The 9,124-nt window shown below is 40.7% G+C and overlaps 1 long non-coding RNA gene across 1 annotated transcript; it reads right to left on the minus strand.

Annotated features, from left to right (window-relative positions):
• Positions 1-888: 888 nt before the first annotated feature.
• LOC146656803 (uncharacterized) lies at positions 889-7,968 on the minus strand. Its single transcript, XR_014913970.1, has 3 exons — positions 3,838-7,968; positions 3,521-3,728; positions 889-2,542 (listed from the first exon to the last, which is right to left on the minus strand). It is a non-coding gene; the product is annotated as an uncharacterized LOC146656803 (long non-coding RNA).
• Positions 7,969-9,124: the final 1,156 nt, after the last annotated feature.

The raw sequence follows: 9,124 nt of genomic DNA on the forward strand, positions 1-9,124 counted from the left end.
GTATATATATATATATATATATATATATATATATATATATATATAAAGAAAAGACAGACGGAGTCAGACTCCTGCAGTATCTGAAGTGCTATATATATATATATATATATATATATATATATATATATATATATATATATATATATATGAACAAACAAACCACAACGCCCCCCAGTCCCACACAGATCAACACAACCATCAAACATATTAGAGGAATATAACAGTAACAAAAGTAGATTTAAACAGGCAATACCTCTAGACTAGCAAAATAAGAGATAAAGGGTTGCCACTTGTGAAAAAATTTGGCTGTGCAACCTCTCAACGTATATTTAATTTTTTCAAGTTTTAAAAAAAACATGACATCTTCAAGCCACCGGGAAACAGTAGGATACTTAACAGACTTCCAATGCAACAATATTAGACGTCTCGCTAATAGGGATGTGAAGGCTATAATATCCTTTTGTGTGGAATCAAGTGTAAGTGAGCGAACAGGAATCCCAAATACAGCAATCAGAGGACAAGGATGAAGAGTTACCCCAAGAACAGTTGACATAATAGCAAAATACCCTGTCCAGAAACCTTGTAGCTCAGGACACAGAAAAAACATGTGGCTAAGGTACGACCAGTACTTTTAACATTTTATCAATTATTTACCAAATTAAAAAACAACATGTGGTAACTTATTTTTAATTTTGCTGCATACAAGTTGAATGAATGCTTACTGGATCTAGAACACCATTTAGATCATAACAGCTCCTGATCAGGATGAATTTCATTTTCAAATCAAATTTCATGTCGCAGTTTCACACTTTTGTAACATATTATTTCAAAGCTTGCTTGGGCATCTTTCTTTGCCTTTAGACAACAATTCTGATGGCAAAAGAGCCAAACGGGACAGGCAAAAAAAAAAGAAAAAAAGAAAAAAAGAAGTGGCTTTAGATCTGACTCTTACAGACAGGCATGCATGTCTCAGGGTGATTACACACTAACACATTGTGATTAATCACACACATTTGTATACATTTTATTAACAAGATTAAAAAAAAACACTATACAAAATGTGTTTTTGTGACAGGCCGCTAGTAACAAAGTGCTTAAAGATTTCAAATTGGTTCTTTCCCAAGTTTTCTGTTATGTGTACACATATTCCTTGAATTAGGTGCTTTTTAATTCTCCAATAATGGTCAGTGCAAAGTGTTTACACAAACAAACAAACAAACAAACAAACAAACAAACAAGTGTTTACACAAACAAACAAACAAAAAACATTACTCAGAAAATGGTCAGGTACAAGAACTGGATTAAAAAGGATTGGAAAAAACAGATAATGTCCAATGAAATACTTCAGCGTGTGGCTCATGACTTTTGCACAGTACTGTAAATGTTATTAATAATGAAAGATATAAAGATGTAGCTTTCCCATTTTTAAAAAATTCCCATACACATTATTCTTTTCTTCTAGTGAAGGTGCCTCCTCCTTCAGACCTTAGGATAACTAATTTCTCAGACAGTGACATCACGGTGCGCTGGGAAGCTGCAGATGATGATGATGTTTCTTACCTCATTAAGTGGATCTCCCTAAGTGGAGGCGACCTGAGGCAGGTGGGGAAGAACTATTGAGTTGTTGGAGTACATATTATGAAATAAAAAATACAATATCTCAATAAACTGTTGTCCTGTGTCTTAAGGAGTATCAGATATCACTGTCTGCACTCTATGGAGATGGAGCTCAGAGTGAAGCTGTGGCCGTACGCTATAGCACCTGTGAGTCACACATTTTAACTATATCAGCTGCTGGTGGGAGCAGGCTCTCATGGATCTTTCTGGATATTTGCAGCGGGGACATGCTGGGGTCATTTTGGAGCAGGTTAATTTGTGTGCGCCACGTGTCATAATCAGTTTTGTTGTTAGGTCTGGGAACCTTACCGGAGAAGGTACGGAGTCTAACCTGGGACTGGATGTGTTTGACATCTTGCCTTCGTACGATATGCTCTACCACGACCTTCTGAATGTCAGGTGGATTCAAATCACTTACTGAAAGGGACGCACAGGCTTAAGCAGACAAAGAAGGAAATCGGGTAAACCCTCCAGCACTCATTTCTGTGTCCATTCTGGGCTAAAAACAAAAACACCTCATAACTACCTGTGGATGCTGGCTGAGCCTCTGAAGGTTGAGTGATATGTCATTAAGCAGGTAGTCAGAGTTCTCATTGATCAGTTCCTTGAGGGAAGTGTATCCACAGGCCTTACTGATGTCCTACATGGAGCTCAGCGCCGCCTGGCTCACCAGCAGTGTCTCCTCACCAGCTTTCTCCAGCACAGGATACAGCGAGGCCATCAACAAGGCACAGAAATTGCGGCCCACTGGCTGAGCACAGCAGGCGATTCCCCCGAGTTGGATGCACAGCTGACAGATGTTGCTGTTGAGCTAATGGATCATGGATGCAGATGTTGATGATGAAGGAATCACTTGGAGAGAGCTTGTATTTGAGTTGCTGGCATCACTGTTGTATATCGAGGGGAGTCTGGATGGACCGAGCAGCTACGCAAAGAGACAAAACCTGTGTTAAAGCACTGCTTTCTAACCACTTTTACACATGCACTGCAGCTCTGAAGTTTTCAAGATATTGTCCATGCACGTGAGAACGCAAATGTCTGACACAGTTAGATCAAACATTAAACAGCCTTTAGCCTTCCTGCTCCTGAGTGAAAGCCTGTATTATATCTGACTGTGCTCATGTGGGGATAAGACAGATTAGCCTTTTCTCAAAGTGAAGAGTGGGGGCCAATTTAGGATCTTCACTCAAATTTAAAATACAAGGGAAACTGATGTATTTCCTTAAATAAACAAAAACCACACAAGCGCTTATAAAATGCTCATCCTACCCAGTCATATGCAAAGTGTTAGAATCAACGTGTGATCCACCTGCCACTAAGAGATATTATTTCTCTTTGGTAGATGGAAAAAATGGAATCAAACTCACTGTCAGTAGCTACAACAGCACATTTGTTATAATATGATGAATCAAGCATTTAGATATTAAATAGTATTGAGGGAGACAGGATCAAATACAGTGGGGCAAAAAAGTATTTAGTCAGCCACCAATTGTGCAAGTTCTCCCACTTAAAAATATGAGAGAGGCCTGTCATTTTCATCATAGGTATACCTCTAACTTGTCCGAGTTTTAAAGAACTGATTTGCAAATTATGGTGGAAAAGAAGTATTTGGTCACCTCATTTTTTGCCCCACTGCGTAATATACAAAGATATTTGTGGCAACTCGATGTGCTTTGTCCACTTTTATTATCGGATTGCTCTGTTAACCAAAGGGAATACCTCAGTTTATTGTATGTTTGACTATAATTTACAAAAAGACTAAAGCATCATTTCTTATCTTTTCTACAATAACTATCAAATGAACAAATGGAGAGTGCTCGCTCAAGTCATGGATCAAGTGACTTAAAGGGCCCTTTTCAAAGAAAACTAAAAGTGTATAAGCAACCAAGGAAGTGAGTCCTACCTGGCCACTGGACAACATTCAGTGACAGTGCACTTGCTGGCATCTCCGGTGGGCAGAGCCCTGATTCAGTAGGGTGAATAAGGGATCTTGTCTCCTCCGTACTTAATGAGAGTGGTGTATCTGTCAGTCATGTCTGGCACATAAAACACCAGGTAGGTCCCATCATGGCTGTCACAGATATCTGCTTCTTGGGCTTCCCCTCTGGGTCCTTCAGGAGAAAACAAAAACTGTTACCTAAATATCAATGCTTTGAATACATTATTGTGTGGTCCACGTTCATGCACTCACAGTGATCTGCACTGCCAGCAGTCCCTCACCTGCATCTTTGGCATCAATGGTGACCTTCACTGGCAGAGAGGTGGGCGCTCCAGTGGTGTTAAGGCCGGATCCACTTGCACGCACCTTGCTGGTATCATGGGTGGGCAGCACCTTCACCTTGTAAGGGCGGACCAAAGGGGAGAGAAGACAACTGGCTGTGGAATACAGTCTCACAAATGAAAGGAGCCTTATTTACAGAACCGAGTAAACCACGCAAAGAGTTTTCCATTTTCAAAGCTGGCCAGAGTGGAACACTGTAACATGTAACACCTAGAAGGTTCAGATGGCTGCAGTACTTTGCTAATTTGGATCAAAAGTTTGGGGGGGAAATGTAATTAAATCAAGTGATTGTAATGCTGTTACTTCCGTTGTGTAGTTAACCATCTGTCATTTTAGATGTTTCATTAGCAGCCTGATGAAATTAGCTGTGTAGTTAGCCGACTTAGCTTAGCGCACATGTCTTGTGGCAAGATATATGCACTTAAATGTTTTAAGTCATTGGCTGTTCTGCCAAATTGCCACCAACCTGCAACTTTGTGAGCTGACTGTTTCGCGATTTTTGTGTTTTAGACAACAAAAATAAAAGAAAAAGATGTACAGATCCAGGCTTTTCCTTTACTGTGGTAGTCGCATAGAATGACGTCACTGACACTGGTTTAATATGAAAACAAACTTTGCAAAAAAAAGAAAGAAGAAGAAGTGAGTCGGCGTGTCATCTTTATCGAGCACCATACATGTTTTGCCTCACATTAAAATTATTAGTTTTCCTTTTCAAAAATAATTTATATTCAGAGAAGTCAAATATAGCAAATTTGCACGGCTTCCACGGCGGGCAGGTGGCGCAGAACACTTGCCGGCCCCTGGCAACTTGAAGCACAGACAAGCCCTGGTTCGAGCCTCGGCTCGAACACACTCACTGAGTTCAGGTCCTATCTGTGTCTTCAGTCTGCTAGGGGGATTCCTGGTCTGCGCAGGGAATCCCAATCCTTTTTTTTTCTTTTCTTTTTTGGGGTGTTGGGGCCTGTATTTACAAAGCTGGGACTATCTCCGTTGTCATGGCTACCAAGAACAACGCCAGCTTGGGGGAGAGCGGAGAGCCGATAAGCAAACACTCATTCATCCTTTCTCCTCTTTCGTTTCACAGCTGCTGCGGTGGGAAACGCTGGGACTTGTGTGGCTATGCAGTTTTTGCATTGTTGGGAACTTTTAAGGACCAGCCTTGAATTTTACAGATTTGATAAGTGAAGCCTGGATATATAGTGAAGAGAGCTGGGATAATCTGGACAGAATCTGCAGGCTGCATCTCCAAATCACAAGTGGCTTTAGATCTGACTCTTACAGACAGGCATGCATGTCTCAGGGTGATTACACACTAACACATTGTGATTAATCACACACATTTGTATACATTTTATTAACAAGATAATAAAAAAACACTATACAAAATGTGTTTTTGTGACAGGCCGCTAGTAACAAAGTGCTCTCAAGGTTAAATACACATACCGGTAGACATTGAGGGCTAGCAGGAGGGACCATGCGCTTACCTGCTGCTCTCTGGCAGGTAGCTCCATGCCCTCCTGGGTTTTAAATGCACCTTAGAACACACATGCATCAACACTACAATGAGCGGGTGGAGGGAGGTTTGGAGTCTTCCCTCACCCCCATTCTCTGCGACCTGCTCCGCGTCTTTTTGTTCTTCCAAACTGCTCCCGGTACTCCGGCCGGTGCCGTAATTAACCGTTGATCATGCTTGAGAATATTTTAATTGTTATAGGAGGATGAACTCTGATGATGAAAGCCCACGCCTCAGAGAAACCCGGAATGGAGTTTCTTACAGTTTCCAAACCAAAGAAGATAAGATGAAGCATAATCACAAGCAAATCATAATTCACGTCGGCAGTAATGACACCCGGTTACGCCAATCGGAGGTCACTAAAATCAATATTGAATCGGTGTGCAACTTTGCTAAAACAATGTCGGACTCTGTAGTTTTCTCTGGTCCCCTCCCCAATCAGACCAGGAGTGACATGTTTAGCCGCATGTTCTCCTTAAATTGCTGGCTGTCTGAGTGGTGTCCCAGAAACGATGTGGGCTTCATAGATAATTGGCAAACCTTCTGGAGGAAACCTGGTCTTGTTAGGAGAGACGGCATCCATCCCACTTTGGATGGAGCAGCTCTCATTTCTAGAAATATGGACAAATTTATTAAACCCCCCAAAATATGACTATCCAGAGTTGGGACCAGGAAGCAGAGTTGCAGTCTTACACGCCTCTCTGCAGCTTCTCTCCTCCTGCTACCCCCCCAAAAACCCATCTCCATAGAGACTGTGTCAGCTTCCAAAAAGACAAAAAACAAACTAAAAACCAGCAACAAACGACTTAAACATAAACAATTACAAAGAAAGAACAATACAGTATCCACATCTGAACCAAAGAGTAAAACAGTGAAATGTGGATTATTAAATATTAGGTCTCTCTCCTCCAAGTCTCTGTTAGTACATGACTTAATAATTGATCAACAAATTGATTTACTCTGCCTTACAGAAACCTGGTTGCAGCAGGATGATTATGTTAGTTTAAATGAATCAACACCCCCGAGTCATTCTAACTACCAGAAATCTCGAAGCACAGGCCGAGGGGGCGGTGTGGCAGCAATTTTTCACACCAGCCTATTAATTAATGAAAGACCAAGACAGACTTTTAATTCATTTGAAAGCCTGATGCTTAACCTTGTCCACCCCAGCTGTGAAACTCAGAAACCAGTCTTACTTGTTATCATCTATCGTCCACCTGGGCCTTACGCAGAGTTTCTGTCTGATTTCTCAGACTTTATATCTAATTTAGTTCTGAGCTCAGATAAAATAATTATTGTGGGTGATTTTAACATCCATGTAGATGCTAAAAATGACAGCCTCAACATGGCATTTAATCTGTTATTAGACTCAATTGGCTTCTCTCAAAATGTAAAAGAACCCACCCACCACTTTAATCACACTCTAGATCTTGTTTTAACATATGGCATAGAAACTGAACATTTAACAGTGTTTCCTGAAAACCCTCTCCTGTCTGATCATTTCCTGATAACATTTACATTTACAATAATTGATTACACAGCGGTGGAGAGTAGACTTTATCAAAGTAGATGTCTTTCTGAAAGCGCTGTAACTAAGTTTAAGAATATAATCCACCCACTGTTATCATCTTCAATGCCCTGTACCAACACAGAGCAGAGCAGCTATCTGAACGCTACCCCAACAGAGGTCGATTATCTTGTTAATAATTTCACCTCCTCACTACGTACGACTCTGGATACTGTAGCTCCTGTGAAAACTAAGGTCTCTAATCAGAAGTATTTGACTCCGTGGTATAATTCTCAAACACGTAGCCTAAAGCAGATGACTCGTAATCTGGAGAGGAAATGGCGTGTCACAAATTTAGAGGATCATCATTTAGCCTGGAGAAATAGTTTGCTGCTTTATAAGAAAGCCCTCCGCAAAGCCAGAACATCTTACTATTCATCACTGATTGAAGAAAATAAGAACAACCCCAGGTTTCTCTTCAGCACTGTAGCCAGGCTGACAAAAAGTCAGAGCTCTTGTGAGCCAACCATCCCTTTAACGTTAACTAGTAATGACTTCATGAACTTCTTCACAAATAAAATTTTTATCATTAGAGAAAAAATTACCAGTAATCATCCCACAGATGTAATATTATCTACAGCTACTCTTAGTACCATTGATGTTAAGTTAGACTCTTTTTCTCTAATTGATCTTTCTGAGTTAACTTCAATAATTACTTCCTCCAAACCATCAACGTGTCTTTTAGACCCCATTCCTACAAAACTGCTCAAAGAAGTCCTGCCATTAATTAATTCTTCGATCTTAAATATGATCAACCTATCTCTAATGATCGGCTATGTACCACAGGCCTTCAAGCTGGCTGTAGTTAAACCTTTACTCAAAAAGCCATCTCTAGACCCAGCAGTCTTAGCTAATTATAGGCCAATCTCCAACCTTCCTGTCATATCAAAAATCCTTGAAAGAGTAGTTGTCAAACAGCTAACAGATCATCTGCAGAGGAATGGTTTATTTGAAGAGTTTCAGTCAGGTTTCAGAGCTCAGCACAGCACAGAAACAGCTTTAGTGAAGGTTACAAATGATCTTCTTATGGCCTCTGACAGTGGACTCATCTCTGTGCTTGTCCTGCTAGACCTGAGTGCAGCATTCGATACTGTTGACCATAATATCCTATTAGAGCGATTAGAACATGCTGTAGGTATTACAGATACTGCACTGCAGTGGTTTGTATCATATCTATCTAATAGACTCCAATTTGTGCATGTAAATGGAGAGTCCTCTTCACACACTGAGGTTAATGATGGAGTTCCACAGGGTTCAGTGCTAGGACCAATTCTGTTTACATTATACATGCTTCCCTTAGGCAGCATCATTAGAAGACATAGCATACATTTTCACTGCTATGCCGATGACACCCAGCTCTATCTGTCCATGAAGCCAGATAACACACACCAATTAGTTAAACTGCAGGAATGTCTTAAAGACATAAAGACCTGGATGGCCGCTAACTTTCTGCTTCTTAATTCAGATAAAACTGAGGTTATTGTACTCCGCCCTGAAAATCTTAGAAATATGGTATCTAACCAGATTCTTACTCTGGATGGCATTACCTTGGCCTCCAGTAACACTGTGAGGAACCTTGGAGTCATTTTTGACCAGGACATGTCCTTCAAAGCACATATTAAACAAATATGTAAGACTGCTTTCTTCCATTTGCGCAACATCTCTAAAATTAGAAATATCCTGTCTCAGAGTGACGCTGAAAAACTAGTTCATGCATTTATTACTTCCAGGCTGGACTACTGTAATTCATTATTATCAGGATGTCCAAAAAAACTCACTGAAAAGCCTTCAGCTAATCCAAAATGCTGCAGCAAGAGTACTGACAGGGACTAGAAAGAGAGAGCATATTTCTCCTGTTTTGGCTTCCCTTCATTGGCTTCCTGTTAAATCCAGAATTGAATTCAAAATCCTGCTCCTCACATACAAGGTCTTAAATAATCAGGTCCCATCTTATCTTAATGACCTTGTAGTACCATATCACCCTATTAGAGCGCTCCGCTCTCGCTCTGCAGGCCTACTTGTTGTTCCTAGAGTATTTAAAAGTAGAATGGGAGGCAGAGCCTTCAGTTTTCAGGCCCCTCTTCTGTGGAACCAGCTTCCAGTTTGGATTCGGGAGACAGACACTATCTCTACTTTCAAGATTAGG

This window comes from Rhamphochromis longiceps, linkage group LG12, assembly GCF_057381845.1.
Source record: "Rhamphochromis longiceps isolate RC_006_pf linkage group LG12, R_longiceps_female_GT1.1, whole genome shotgun sequence".
In the NCBI taxonomy this organism is placed as follows: domain Eukaryota; kingdom Metazoa; phylum Chordata; class Actinopteri; order Cichliformes; family Cichlidae; genus Rhamphochromis; species Rhamphochromis longiceps.